Raw genomic sequence first — 15889 nt, forward strand, 5'->3', positions numbered from 1 at the left:
TAAAACCTTTTTCATGATGCAATTATTTTTCCATATTGTATGTGTCTAGCATTACATATTAAAATTCTACTGTTTAGTTTGTCTACTTTGGAAACCCAGACACTTTCATAAGAAATAATAATAATTTAAAATGAAACATTCTTTTTATTTTTTGTTATAAATCTATTTATTTTCTTAAAAAAGGATACAATCAATATGGAATAATAATAAATATTATAATGTAGAAAAAACATTAATCAGAAAAAATTTGAGGAAATACTAGTCAATATTGTTTAAATAAGAAATGTATGAAATCATTTGTCCAGTTGGTCAGAAAATTCTAGAAGGATCACTATGAAGAAATTCTTATGAAAATAAAGAAAAGATTAAAAGTATAAAATACAAAAAACCCCACATCTTCTTTATCCAGTTTCCAGTTGATGGGCACTTGGGCTGCTTCCAAGCTTTAGCTCTTACAAACTATGCTGCTGTAAACATGGGTGCACATATATTGCTGTGGTATGATTCTTTTAATTCTTTTGGGAAAATACCCAGTAGGAGAATAGCTGGGTCAAATGGGACCTCTAGCCCAAGTTCTTTGAGGTATTTCCATACTGATTTCCACAGTGGTCACACCAGTCTGCACTCCCGCCAGCAATGGAGAAGGGTTCCTTTCTCCCCACACCCCCACCAGTATTTGTTATTGGTTGATTTCTTGATAGCAGCCATTCTTTGTGGGGTGAGGTGAAATCTCAGCGGTGTTTTCATCTGCATCTCTCAAATGACCAGTGATGTTGAACATTTTTTCATATATTTATTTGATGCTTTTACTTCTTTGTCTGAGAAATGTCTATTCATTTCAGATGCCCATTTTTGAATTGGGTCTTTGAATTTAGGTCGTTTGATATTTTTTCAGTTCTTTATGACACCACTACCTCAGCAGCTATTATGTATAGTAGCTGCCCTCTTCCTATCATGCCTTGCCCCCTCCCCTGTGTGACAGCATGCCAAGATGGTTGCTCCCACCAAAGAAAAAACCCTTCTTCCCAGCGTGCCTCTGGTTCCACCTAGAGAGTAACCTAATACTTGCTCACCTCTTACTATCTAGTGATGTCACCAGCTCCTCCACTCCCTAATCACTACCTCACTCAACCCTGCCTCAGCCCCTACAAGTTCCACCCCAGTCTCTATAAAAGACACTCCCTGACTCAGCCATATTGCTTTTTGTCTCTCCTTTGTTCAGAGACAGCCCAGCAGATCTGTTTCCCTAATAAAGGCTTGATGTGGCCTGGTCTGGTCTTGGTCTTTGGCCTTTTACCTGACATTTCATATTTTCTAGATAGTAGTCCTTTGTCTGAGGCACAGCTGCTAAAATTTTTTTCCCACATTTTAGATTGTCTATTAGTTCTGTTGGTGATTTCTCTTGCAGTTTAGAAGCTTTTTAATAAGAGATCTCAATTGTTGATTCTTTGTGCTAGCTCCCATGCTACTGAGGTTTTTTCATAAAGTCTTTTCTCATGCCAATATCTTCAAGAGTTCTACCTAACTTATTTTCCAGAAAGTTTAGTGTTTCTGTTTAAATATTAATTCTTTAATCCACTTTTATCTTAGCTTAGTGCATGGTAATAGGTATGGGTCTAGTTTTAATCTTTGGCAGGTTGAAATCCAGTTTTTCCAACACCATTTATTAATGAGGCTATTTTTCCTCCAATGAGGGTGGTTGGCTTCTTTGTCAAAGATGAGGTGGCTGAGTATGTCTGCAGCTGCTTCTACATCTTCTGTTCTATTCCACTGACCCTCTGGTCTATTTTTTTGTGGGTACCATGCTGTTTTTATCACAATAGCTTTGTAGTATAGTTTCAAGTTGGGGATTGTGATACCCCCTGCCATGTTTCTGTTGCTTAGAATTGCTTTTGCTATTCTAGGTCTCTTCAGGTCCCAAATGAATTTTTGGATCATTTTCTCCAGTTCTGTGAAGTATATTGTTGGAATTTGAATTGGCATTGCATTGAATCTATATAGTAGTTTTGGAAGTATGGCCATTTTCACTATATTGGTTCTTTCTACCCAGGAGCAAGGGATGTCTTTCCATTTTCTTGTATCTTCTTCGATCTGTTTTTTCAGAGTGCTGTAGTTTTCAGTGTAGAGGTCTTTGGCTTCCTTTATTAGATTAATTCCTATATTTCTTTTTTTAATGCTATTTTAAAAGGAATTGTTTCCCTAATTTCTCTGTCAGTGAGTCTGTTATTTGTGTACAAGAAGGCTATTGTTTTTTGAGTGTTGACCTTGTATCCAGCTACTCTACTGAATCTGTCAATTAAGTCTAGAAGTCTTTCAGTGGAGTTTTTTGGGTCTTCTAGATAAAGTATCATATTGTCAGCAAATAATGACAGTTTAACTTCTTGCTTACCTATCTTTATTCCTTTTATTTCTTTCTCTTTTCTACTTGTGGTGGCTAATGTTTCCAGAACTATACTGAAGAGTGGTGATAGTGGGCATCCTTGTCTTGTTCCTGATTTAGTGTGAAAGTTTTCAGTTTTTCACCATTTAATATGATGTTGACTGTTGGTTTTTTCATAGATAGCCTTAATTAGGTTGAGATAAAGACCTTTTATTCCAATTTTCTGTAGGGTTTTTATCATGAATTGGTATTGGATGTTGTCAAATGCGTTTTCTGGGTATTTTTTTATAAAATGGAGCACTACTCAGCCATAAAGAACAAGAAACTAGAGTCATTTATATCTAAATGAATGCATATCAAGGCCATATTCTTAAGTGAAATAAATAGGACACATGTGTAAATATCAAATGGTTCCTCTAGTGTAAGAAACTGAAAGTGTAAATAAGGTTTAAAATGAGAGAAATGAATAATTGATAATTTGAAATAGGAAAAATGCCCCAAAGAGTTTGGGGTGAAGGGGAAAGGAAAGAAGGGAAAGAAAAAATTATGAGAAAAGAAAAAAAATGGAAATGATGTCTATGTAAATAGGGAAGGGTGGAGGGACTGAAGGGTTCACAGGTAATGGGGAAAATTAAGAAACAAGATACATCATGTACAGGTACAAATACCCAATGATAAATGTAAATGTATTGTACACCTAAAATGTACCAATAATAAGCAAGAAGATAGAAGACAACTTGGAGGTGACAAAATTACAATAGATTAAGTAGTAGTTTAGTGCCAATATATTTATCTATAAAACCAAGTTGCATATTTTAAATTTATACAGCTTTCTGTGTAAATCACACCTCAAAAAACTAGCTTAAGTGGAAGCTCCCCCACCGCCATCCCAGGCTCCTAGGGCAAAGAAGCTCAGCTGGTCCCAACACCCACAAGGGAGCTTCCCCACTGCCATCCTGGGCTCCTAGGGAAGAGAAGGTGAGCCAATCCCAGCACCCAGAAGTAAGCTCGCCCTCTGCCATCCCAAGCCCCTAGGGCAGAGAATGTGAGCTGGCCCCAGCACCCAGAAGGGAGATCCCTGGCTGCCATCCCGGGCTCCCAGGGCAGAGAAGCTGAGCCAGTCCCAGGACCCAGAAGGAAGCTCCCCCACTTCCTTCCCAGGCTCCTAGGGCAGAGAAGCCGAGCCAGTCCCAGCACCCAGAAGGAAGCTATCCCACCACCATCCCAAGCTCCTAGGGCAGAGGTGAGCCAATCCCAGCACCCAGAAGTAAGCTCCCCCTCTTCCATCCCAAGCTTCTAGGGAAGAGAAGCTGAGCCAGTCCCAGCACCCAGAAGGAAGCTCCACCACTGCCATCCCAATCTCCTAGGGCAGAGAAGGTGAACCGGTCCCAGCACCCAGAAGGGAGCTCCCCTGCTGCCCTCATGGGCTCCTGGGCAGAGAAGCTGAGCTGGCCCCAGCAGCCAGAAGGAAGCTCCCCCACTGCCATCCTGGGCTCCTAGGGCAGAGAAGGTGAGCTGGTCCCAGCACCCAGAGGGAAGCTCCCATCCGCCACCGCAGGCTCCTAGGGCAGAGAAGCCAAGCCAGTCCCAGCACCTGGAAGGAAGCTCCCTCACTGTCATCCCAAGCTCCTAGGGCAGAGAAGGTGAGCCACATGGGTGGCAGAAGCAACCCCCCCTCCCCGCAGTGGAAATGAGAAGACACATAAACAATCCTCTAAAACAGACTTCTGTATCACCTACAGAAACCCCAAAGGGAAATAAGATGGAACAATCTGATATTCAACTACCTGGACTCTCTGAACTGGCAACAAAAGAGGATCAGGAAAAATGAAATCAGAAATAATTACTCAGATAACAGCAAAGATTTTGCTCATGGTGCAAGACATGATTAATAAATCTAGAGAGGACACAGATTAAAAAAATAGAGGATCTCAGGAACATGATGAAATCCCAACACAGGCAACAAGTGGAATCCATAAAACAGATGCAAACAGATTTTCAGGAGATTAAAAACTCCATCAAAAGTCTGCACAGCCAAATGAACCAGTGTGAGGATAGAATTTCAGATATAGAAGAAAAGATTGCAATTAGTGACCAGGAAAAGAAAAAATGGTTTAACATTGTAAAGGAACATGAGAAATCAATCCAGCAGCTGCTAGGTGATGCAAAGAAGTATAACATAAGAATAACTGGAGTCAATGAAGAAAGAGGAGAGAGTGCAGATGCAATAAAAATCTGTTCACAGAAGTGATGGCAGAAAACTTCCAAAGCAGGGGAAAAGAACTTGACATACAGATAAGTGAGGCATATAGGACTCCAAATAGCCTTGATCAATAAAAGTCTACAAACAAGTATATAATAGTTAGGATTCCAGAAATCCAGCAGAAGAGCAAAATTCTACAAGCAGCGAGAGAAAAGAAACAAATCACATACAAAGGAAAGCCCATCAGAATCACAGCAGACTTCTCAATGCAAACACTCAAGGCAAGAAGAGCTTGGAGTAATGTATTTCAAGCCCTAAAAGAAAACAGCCTCCAACCCAGACTGATGTACACTGCAAAACTATCTTTCAAAATGGATGGAGAAATAAGATACTTTCATGATAAAGAGCACCTCAGGAACTTCATGAATGTCAAACCGGCACTCCAAAAAATTTTAGACAATACCCTAGGAAAATACAATGAGGATCACAACCCCAGGAAACCCAGGAGAATGAATCCATTGGGCATGACAAATTAAACACAAAGGGGGAGAATCCAAAAAGAAAAAGTCATGAAAAGGCTTTGAAAACTTTGAACTTCATCTCCCTAATGAGTGTATAATTCAATCTTGTTATTGTACTAATTAGTATTTTTCTGATTCTAGATTTGTGCACCTTTCCTTGTGCTGTACTGGCTATTTATCATCTTCTTATGTCTACTTTTTAATTCGGTTGTCTATTCATGAGCTCTAAGAATCTTTATATATTCTGGTCATAGGTTATATGCATTGTAAATATGGTCTGTTTAAGGACTATGTTTTATTTTAATGATGTCATTTAAAGTTCTAAATTTTGATTTAATCTCATTTATCATTTTTTTCTTTTATACATCATGTCTTTTGTATATTAGGTAGTTCTTGCCTACCCTGAATTCATAAATATTTTCTCTTATAATTTCTTCTTAAAGTTTTATACTTTTAGACTTTCATATTTAGGTTCATAGATCCCTGCAAGTTATTTTCATGTATGGAAATAAAGGATTGAGGTTAATTTTTTATATATGGATATGAGGTGTTCTAGTGTCATTTGCTTAAAACACTATCTCTTCCTTGGCTCTTGAATTGAGTTTATATTCTATAAAATGCTAATGTTAAATAATCTTTCAAAACTCAGTGGACCATATATGTGTGGTTCTATTTCTAGATTCTCTGTTTTATTCAAATAATCTATATGTCTTTCCTTACACCAACACTGCCTTGATTACTGTAGCTTTAGAAGAAGTCTTAAAATTAGGTACTAAACAACTTCCAACACTGTTTTTGTTTTTTAACTTTTCTAGGTCCTTTGTACTCCTACATAACTATTAAATTTCAATATCCAATTCTTCATTTATAGCAAGTATACACAGACCTGAATTTTTATATATACCTTGTGTTTTCTAATCCTGCTAAATTCAAATACAAGTTCTAGGGGCTCCTACAGATTTCTTAGTATTTTCTCTGTAGATGATCATTTCATCTACATATAAAGATTTTGCTTCTACCTTTCCAATCCTATCCTAATTGTGTCATTTTATTGCCAGACTATTTTGGTGGGGCCTAGGTTTCAAAGTTTAGTGGATAGATAAAGAGTAAGCATATCTGCCCTTGTTTCCCACCTTAAGGAGAAAGCATTGTATCTTCTCCATTTATATGAGGTGTTCTTGCTCGAAGTATGGAGTACATGTCTTTAATCTGTTGAGAAGTTTCTTTTCTATTTATAGTCTTCTGATAGCTTTTACCTTGAACAGCTGTAGAATTTAGTCCAATACTTTTTCTCCAACTAGTGACAGAGTCATATGGCTTTTTCCTTCCCTCTGTTAAAATGATGACTTTTGGGGGTGGATCTTCCAATGCTGAACCAACACTGCCATCCCTAAAACAAAACCACTTTCTGCATACTGCCAGATCTGACTTCTAATAGCTTGTTTTGTTAAACAAATTTTCTATGTTCATACTTTTTTCTTCTATTATCTTTAACCAGTTTTAGGATTAGCACAAGGTTGAGTTCCTAAAATGAGGGAAGAAGTTTTCCTTTTCTTCTACTTTAATTATTTGATATAATTTATTGGTTAAAATGTATATGAGCCTGCTGTTGTCATATAGGTAGGTTTTCAAGCTAGGAATATACTTTCTTTAATAGGTCCTGTTCAAATTTTATATTTCCTCCAGAGTTAGTTTCATTAATTTGTCTTCCAAGGTACTTCTTAGAAGTTGTCAAATTTATTTCAAAACAGATTTTTAAAATGTGCTTTCTATATCCTTTTTAATTCTGTAAAATCTGTGGTAATGTCTCCTAGATCTTGATATTGTAATTTTAAAAGTGTATAATCGATATTTTGTAACAGGAAGAAAAGGTCTAAAGGTTCAAGGGATGTGGGAAGGGTAGGGGAAAGGAAAAAAGGGATAATAAAAAATATGAGAAAATGAAAAAAATGGAGACAAAGTCTTTGCAAATAGGGAAGGGTAGAGGGGGTGAAGGGAGGGCAAGAGAATGGGAAAAAAAAGAATCAAGATACTCATGTAAAGGTCAAAGATCCCAATGATGAATGTAACTAACTGTATTTTATACCTAAAATGTACCAATGAACTTAATGGGGAAAAAACCTGGCTTAAATAAACAAACATTACACAATGTAATATGCTCTAAAAATGGACTGTATTTGTAGTAAATAAAAAGTAAAAAGCAAAAAAGTATAAAATACATAAATATGAAAAATATTGGAAAATTTAATTATAATTACTTTAAAAATGATTGAATGGAATACAGTTATATTAATGCCTTATATATTTAAACCCAACATATTTATAAATGCTTGTCAAAATTCACAGAGTTGGAAAGAAAAATTTTATCTGTTCTCCTCAAAATGTCTTATTTTAAAGGTTATCCTAAATAGCATTTTAAGTAAAAATTGAAACCTTGTAGAATTTTATGTTCAAAGTTACCACTTCAAAGAGAGAAACAAATATTGCTGTATCAAGAATGAAATAAAATTCTCACTATAGTAATCAAAAATATCAAAATGGAAAGTAAAACATATTGTAAACCAAATTTTGCTAATAAATTTGGGAATTAAGAAGTACAATTCATTGAAGGTACATTAGAAGGAATAGGTCATCTGAAATAGTCCTATATCTATCGTAATAAATTACATTGTTGTATGAGAACATTGGTTCTTCTGAAATGAAATTGTAATAATTTTTCCTTTGTAAAATAATTCTCATCTATTCCTCCCTTAGAAACCATGGAGAGGTAATTGTTTAAATATTTAACCATGGGTGAGAGGGTAACATTTACAAAGTAATAGAGCAAAAGCAGAGAAGAGCCAGAGTCCCAGAATTAGCTAGCCAAATATAGCTATCCCGAAGTTATAATTAGAGCAAAAAGAATAAATAATTAAGCACTGAATAGACCAGGTTATATCCAGGCATGTTTTTCTATGTTGAGCCAGTCTTCCTGAGGCTTGTTGTTATTTTAGGAAAGTCTGCTTTCTAACTAACACAATTAACCTTCCTATCACCAACCATCGTATATTCATTCTCTGCTTTACCAAGTTAATTTTTCTGTAAATAAGTTTATACTTGTGTACTTCAAAAAAATTAACCACTAATACAAAATCACTGTATGTTGTATCAGAAATTCCAAAAACAATTCACAACAATGTACATTGTATGTATAATGTATTAAATGACATCTGTTGCATAGCTTTTGTTAATGTATTAAAGAATTCAACTTGATTTTAATAGCATATTATTATAAATAATGTCATGGAATAGGATAATGATCAGTATTGCTGCTCTAAGTTCTAATCTGCATGGGTTGTAACCAGTGGAGAGACCTGCAAGTGAGTTATTCAACTTTTCTGTGCTCTACCCAATGGCACCCTCTATAAATTCAGCCTTCAAATACACTTTCTGAAACCCAGCTCTAAGTGCTGAGGAAATATCTGGGGCCACAGTCTTGCATGATCACATGGAAAAACAGATACACAACAGAAGGCAAGAGCAAAGGAATGAAAGATGGGAGAAAACTGCTATGTAAAAGAAAGCACAGAGAGTGGTGTGGACAGACTTAGTTATAAATAAGGCCATGAGGGGTAAAATAGTTTATAATTGCTGATATTTGACAGCAGAAAGTTTGAAGCTGGACCACTGACAGTGTCCTGGGTTATTTGAGGACCTATGTTTGCAGGGAAGAGTGAGGAGATCCATTGGTGGAAACTAGGAGAGTGAGAACAATGTATGGCAAGAGTTAGAGGTGTAGGGAGACCGAGCAGTGTCATTTCTTAGCAGTGGATCCTTATAAAGACTTAGACGTGTATGTCTCATGTGATGAAGTCCTGTAGGGTTTAAGAAAAGGATACACTACCACGAAAAAATATCACTGTCCAGTGGTAGAGATGAGACTGTGCTTAGACTCTGTGTTTCAACTTCATTCCCTTAGAGTCTTTTTCAGTGTGCTTCATAATTGATAAAGTAAAGCCAGAGAGAAGCTAAGGTGCTACTGCAATAATTTTAAAAGTGAAATGATTGTTCCTCATTCCAGGACAATAACAGATAAAGTGATTAAGTAGACTCCAAATATGTCCTATCTTAAAAATCAAATTTTTCTGATGCAAATGATATGAAGTCGATTAGATATATAGAAAATTCCAGAAAAGAATCATTAAGCCTTTGCTTGAACCAAGAAAGGATGATTTCCTATTACATGACCTTCAATCTGTATAACACCAGCACTCACCTGAGAGTTACTCTGTAAGGATAAAATATGTGACTTGGATGTCTCCAGCCTGTTCAGTTGCTGTCTGAAATGTCTTTAGTGTTTAGCAAGATAACAGGTTACTGGTATCACTACATTAACTGTGTAGAAATAAAAGCAGCTGTTCATATTCTGCAGTGCTTTATTATGTTGTTTTAAAAATTGTATTTTGGGGGCGTGGGATTTACCTCAGTGGTTCCATTGCCTGCCTTGAAAGAATAAGGTCCCAAGTTTGATGTCTGTCAATTTTTAAAAAAAATTGTATTTATATTGTATAACATTGTGACCTGGCACCATGTAAAAGCTGATAATACATTATTTCAGGAAAATATCTTTCATTACATGAGCTATGCAGTGATATAATAAAGTAACTGGGCAATTGTAAGTCATTTAAATGTTTCTGATTGCCATTGAATTGTATTATGCTTATTTATTAGTATAACTGCTTTACAAGATATATTTTAAAGAAAATTTATTAGTCTCAACTTAATAAAAATTTAAGAATTTCTCAATGTAGATATCATTTATAAAGCCATAATATCAATTGAGTCCTTTGCCAAATGAAAGTATAATCTGTCTAAATGATAGAAATTCATATAAATTAGAATAATATAAAATTGCATCTTAAAAAAATGAGGGGAATGAAGGAAGAGATCATAAATATATGAAATTATGAAGAAATGTATGTGATAACAGATGAGCCCAAACAACATATTGAAAAATATAAGCTTATTAAAATCTTAATTTGAATTGCAAAGAAAAATAACCAAGAACATCTATAAAATGGATTCTAAAATCCTAGGTATTTATATTTTATTTTTATTTTAGATTTATATTTATTTCATATTTATATTTATTATAAACTTATTCATTGTAACATATTAAAAATTCATTCTCAATCCTTTTTTTGACAAATTATTCCAATTAAAATTTAGTATTGGGCCAGGGATTTAACTCAGTGGTCCCAACACCTGCCTCACAAGTGCAAGGTACCTAGTAAGATTCCTGGTATGAAAAAAAATGGTAGTGTAAATGATGCTTACAGTGACTTCAGTAATTAATTTTTACATAACATTACAATCTAAAGACATCTGTTGAAAGGCAAAAATCAGGAGGCTGAAAGTTTTTTGTGTGTCACATAAAGTTATGGTTTTAGCATGGTGAGCAAATGTGAATCTAAAAGATATTACCACATGCAGACTTTTACCTTGGTGAATTCACAGTGTATTAGTTTCAAAGCAAAGCACAATGACAGTATTAATTTTGCTGATATACTGAGAATATATTCATCTCTTTGTCTTCAATTACAGAGAAATTCTTAGATTATAAACTTTCAAATGAATACAGAAAGCAGAAAAGATCACAGAGGAAATGTCAGAACTCATACTAAATAATGTATGTTAATAAGCATTTATCTAGAGGAATATGCACAACACTTTCAATAATTGCTATTATTTCAATAATAATCTCTTTGCTTTAAAAGTTTTTGTTATTTTGCAAATGTTCTACAACATTAACATGTGTAACTTTCTTACATTTTAATTCATTTTCAATTTTTTTATTCTGAATAGAAAATTGAGAACTAATGACTTCTGTTTGCTCTTCTAGCTATTTGTGTGTTGGCCATTATATTAACCAAGAGAAATTTGTAAAATATGAACAAATATTCTTCAAAAAATTAAGCACTAAAATATGGTAAGAATCTCAGTCTTCTGAAGAAAATTCCAGCAGTTTTATTATTGCTCCAAAAGTTTTATATCTATCTTCTGATGAGATGGATGTGGAATTATTATGTATCTTGTGCAGGTGGATGAAATGAGCCATAACATTTCAGTAACTTTATGAGGATTATAAACTGAAAAAGGGTTATAAACTGAAAATACTCAGAATCAGACTCAGGATCAGAATGCCAGAATGTTTGTTTTGAAAGTGGTGGCTACTAACTACTCTTCTCTTATTCACTGTGCTATCAACATAATGAGTTGTGGGGAAAATAGAGCTCTTTTTTATTATAAAATTCTCCAAAGACAAAGTAAGTACAGACATTGTATGATATTAAAATGATAATAAAAAATTTTTTAAATGACAGTCAAATTTTCTTATTTTGCACATTAGTAGCTCTTAATATCACAGGAAATTCCATAATAAACTTGACACAGACTTCATTATTTCCACTTAAAATGAGATTCTAAAATAATTCTAATTAAAATGTCAAAGTATGTGTTAAGTAAAAGTTAAGTAAAACACAGCTTCAGCAAAAAAGAAGAGAGTGATTAAATTGCTTTAAGTGAGATACCAAACAATTTCTAAACAGAAAAAAGACAAAAGACAAGTATAAATAATCAGTATCACTCTTATTTCAACCCCTCTCTCTTTTGCATAATTCTATCAAGAGCTTTGTTCACTTCTTTCTTTCAGAGACTGTAAATGAGAGAGTTCAGCATGGGGATCACCATCTGTAAAACATTAAAGCCACCTGATCCCTTCCCAAGGAGTGGAATGACTTCAGTTTTAAATGAGTAAAGATTGGAGTGCCATAAAAAAATGGTGACATTCAGGAAATAGGAGGGACAGTTGGAGAAGGCTTTTTTCTTTCCAGCAGTGGAATTAATTTTCAGGATACTGAACAGAATGCACACATAGAATCCACATATGGTAAGGTGGCACAGCACTAAATTGGAGCTACCACAAATGAATATAATAGTTCAACCTCAATTGTCTCACTGCAGGACAGGGTGAAAATTGAGGATTTGTCACAGTAAAAATGCAGAATGACATTAGATTTGCAGAAGTGCAGTTTGTTCATGTAAACGTTGATAATGGAATCCACAAAGCCAATAATGAGCCAGCAAGCATGGCATGGCACAGTCCTAGGGACATAATGACTCTATTGTGCAGGGGCCTGCAGATAGCTACATAGTGATTATAGGACATTGAAGAGAGAAGGAAACATTCCACAGCACCAAAGACTCTAAAAAAGAACATCTGGGTGAAGCAGCCCAGGAAGGAGATGCTCTTGGTGGAAGTCAGTAAGTTCTGTAAGGTTTTAGGGTGATGACAATTGAGTAACTGAGCTCAATAAATGACAGGTGAGTGAGAAAGAACTACATAGGGGTGTGAAGCTGGGGATCCAGGCAAATGATGAGTATGATCCCCACATTCCCCAGCACTGGTATCAGGTAAATCAGGAGAAAGAGCACAGAGAGGACCAGCTTTGTCTGCAGAGTCCCTCAGCCCCATGAGAATGAAGTCAGGCTCAATGGTGGAGTTCCTTCTACTCATGGCGTTCCTTTGCCATTAACTCACAAATAATTACAGTTATTACTTAGCCTAAAATATTCTTGCTGTGAAGGCAAAATGAATTTTGAAGCATTGGAATTTTTTAATGCTAGGTTGCTTCTCCAAATTTCTCCCTATCAAAGCTCAAATATCCACCACTCCTGACCTCAGCTCAGAAGAGAAGACAGAGAAGTGATTCTGTGTCAGAAAATTATCAGATCCCCTTGGAAATCATGTGCAGATCCAGGCATCAGAAAGCCAAGGTCTGGATTGATTTGGACAAGAGAGGAAGAGACCTGGGAGTGACCTGGATATAAAATCCCTGGGAGCCCTGGCATGGGAAGGTACAGATTTGAGGCATAACAGGCCCCATTACCTAATTTGAACTAACTATTCAGAAATACTTTTCTTTCAAGCAACATAAATTTTCTCCCACTTTCATGAGGGTTGGGGATTAGAGTGAGGGTAGTATGGATATCTGTCTCCTACCATCTTTTCCTAACTTGATTGTTAAAAATGTCATTTCTTCAAAATATTACATTTTCAAAATATTTATGTTGCTTGTAGATTTTGAAACCACAAACTGTATATTCTTGCTTCACAGATCTTACCATTACACATAGTAAGGCCTAAATAACATGTGAATACAAATTTTTCTCATGAAATACCCAATTTTAGTTTGTAGAATCTCATCCACTCTAGTGTGAAGAATGATACCTACTGTGACAAAATGTTGCAGAAAAACAATACATCTTCCAAGATTATCTGAGTAGAAACTGTTCAAGATCAACTTACTCTGAGAAATAAAACATGAAAACCATAAAGAAACTGAAAATTTCTTAGATATATTTGTATTTCTTGATATAATTATTGTTATGTTTTGATGCATTCATTTTTAATGCAATAAATTATATCATGGTAGAAAGGTTTTTATTCAGGACCAGGAAGTTTTGGCTGAAAAGGGTGGAGGAAGAAACTGAATATACAGCGAAGAGTGAACACCTTTCCTCCCACCTGCTGACCTCAGGGCACCTCATTTAATGGGCATTCAGAACACTGGATCATTTGGTCTTCCTCAGGGCACAGTTTCCTAGGGATAAGTACTTGGCCTGGTTCCAAGGACAAAAGTTCAAGGACTAAGTAAACAAAGACTTTGCCTATTCCATCAAAAGCCACACCCTGAAAGCCAAAATCACTTCATGTCCTCTGGAGATACTGTAAACAATGGCTGAATGCCATTTTATTGACTTCTTAAAATAATACACAACTACATTAATTTGGAAAGACTAATGTTTACAGTCAAGTGATCAATCAGGAATTTTTTGGAATCTGGAGATGGAGAACACATTTCCAGAGACATATTTACTTAATGACAGGCTCTAAAAGATGAAACAATACAATTCTTACCAGAAAACATTTTTATTTAGAAGTATGACATGATGCTAGAAGTGAGGCATATTCATTATGCCTAAATCTAACCAAAACCCTAGCAACCTTAACCCTAAGCATAACCTTAACAACCCTCATCCTAATCCTGAAATGATTTGTTTTTCCTTTTAAACTTTACTCCCTTAACTTCTTGTGGCTTAGTTTAAGATCCCAGTGAGTGACTCAGGCAGCAAAGCTGCATTGCACATCCAAAGACACAATATTTAGGAAACCACATAAAACACCCCTGGTATGAGTGAAAATGATCAAAACAGTAACACCCTATAGCTACAAAAGCAGTAGTTTTAATTATAATATAATCTCACGTGCACACACACACACACACACACACACACACACACACACACGGATTAGTCCTCCTTTAGGGTCAATCCTGACACTTCAGTATCCTCTGTATTGAGAATGAAGGTGACAGTAAAAGAGAGTATCTGCATAATCTGTGTGCAGGTCCTGACCAGTGGCCCAAGTTTCTCATATACCCAGCCCTTGCTCTGGGTTGGGTGCTTATCCAATGCCTATGAGCCACTCATTTTAACCAGAATGCCTCCTATAGATCAAAAGATTATGTTAGGTTTATGTAATAATGTAATATAAATGTTTTCCACCCCATGTAATAAAGAAAATAAATCAGATTTAATTTAATTAAAATTAAAGAATTTTTTAACATGAAGGTTGTCTACAAAGTCATACATTCTAGTGATGAGTTTGCCAAGAAAAACTGAGACTGTGTATTTTCTAAATCATGAAAATACAAATGAAATGAGTATAAGATAAAGCTATGCCCTATAAAAATACCTGGATAGTGGAGAGTGCAGAATTGAAACAGTACATGAATATATTGTAAGACCCAGATGAGACTTAGCACAAGTAACGCCATCTTGTTACAGGCCCTCTATGTTGTCCCTGTGGGTTTTGGGTTCACTACAGGACACAGAGTTCCTGGGATGTACTTGTTTATTTGTTAAGACACCAGGAATATTTCTGTGTAAGGAATATCCTGTTTGTTAAGTAAAGAACCTCTGCAACCCCCCCCAACAGTCCCCTAATCACAAAAATTCCACTTCTGTAGTTCTGCTTGCTAAGCACCCCTGAAGCCCCTATAAAACCTTCCAACCCCCTGAACTCGGGGCCCTCTCTAAGCCTGTTGCTTGGAGAGTGCCATCTGGCCAGACTAATAAAGGTCTATTTTACCTTTCCAACTTGTCCAGTGTGTTCCCTCCTGGGTGTTCTTGGCTGCAGTCAGCTCCTCGGAGCATTTGGTAAGGCCCCCGGTCTTAGATTTTGGAGGGCCCAGCAAGATCCCCAGGTAGGAACCCCAGTTCAGCTGAGAGTCTGTAGCAGGATCCAGCAGGAGACTCTCAGGTACAGACCTCAGAAAACCTCTGGAGGCAAGTTTTCAGCCAGTTGCAACCGTTTGTTAAGTCAGGAGTGAGGTGGCTGACAAGCTGGAAAGGCTCTGCTGACCCCGAGGTTTCTGACCAGGAACAAGGGAAGATTTAGTTTCAGTTTGTCATGGCACCTGTTTGTCTCATCTTTTATGTGTTAGTGTTGTGTCTGTTGTGTGTCTGATTTTACATTCTTTTCATTCCGCATCAGGAGCAGAGTGATGGGAGGATCCTGCTCTACCAGGTCCATTCCACTTGACTGTTTCCTCACTGATTTTAAATTGGCTTTTTCTCCAGAACAGGAAGATGAATACGGGGAAAGTTTTTTTTGCAAAAGACTTCACTCCCTGTGCCAACTGGAATGACCAGCCTTCAGGGTGGGATGGCCAGCCAAAGGGA

General features: G+C 36.2%; 1 pseudogene across 1 annotated transcript in view; it reads right to left on the reverse strand.

The window, feature by feature from the left end:
• The window catches only part of LOC101716956 (olfactory receptor 8K3-like), a 60855-nt pseudogene extending 45329 nt beyond the window's left edge, over positions 1-15526 (reverse strand). Inside the window, exon 1 of the transcript XR_015450004.1 lies at positions 15297-15526. The product of XR_015450004.1 is annotated as an olfactory receptor 8K3-like (transcript). The remainder of the gene's footprint in view (positions 1-15296) is intronic.
• Between the last annotated feature and the right edge of the window lie 363 nt (positions 15527-15889).

The sequence above is a fragment of the Heterocephalus glaber genome, unplaced genomic scaffold, assembly GCF_053883595.1.
Source record: "Heterocephalus glaber isolate CG9 unplaced genomic scaffold, H.glaber_assembly_v1.0 deba00000896, whole genome shotgun sequence".
NCBI lineage: Eukaryota > Metazoa > Chordata > Mammalia > Rodentia > Bathyergidae > Heterocephalus > Heterocephalus glaber.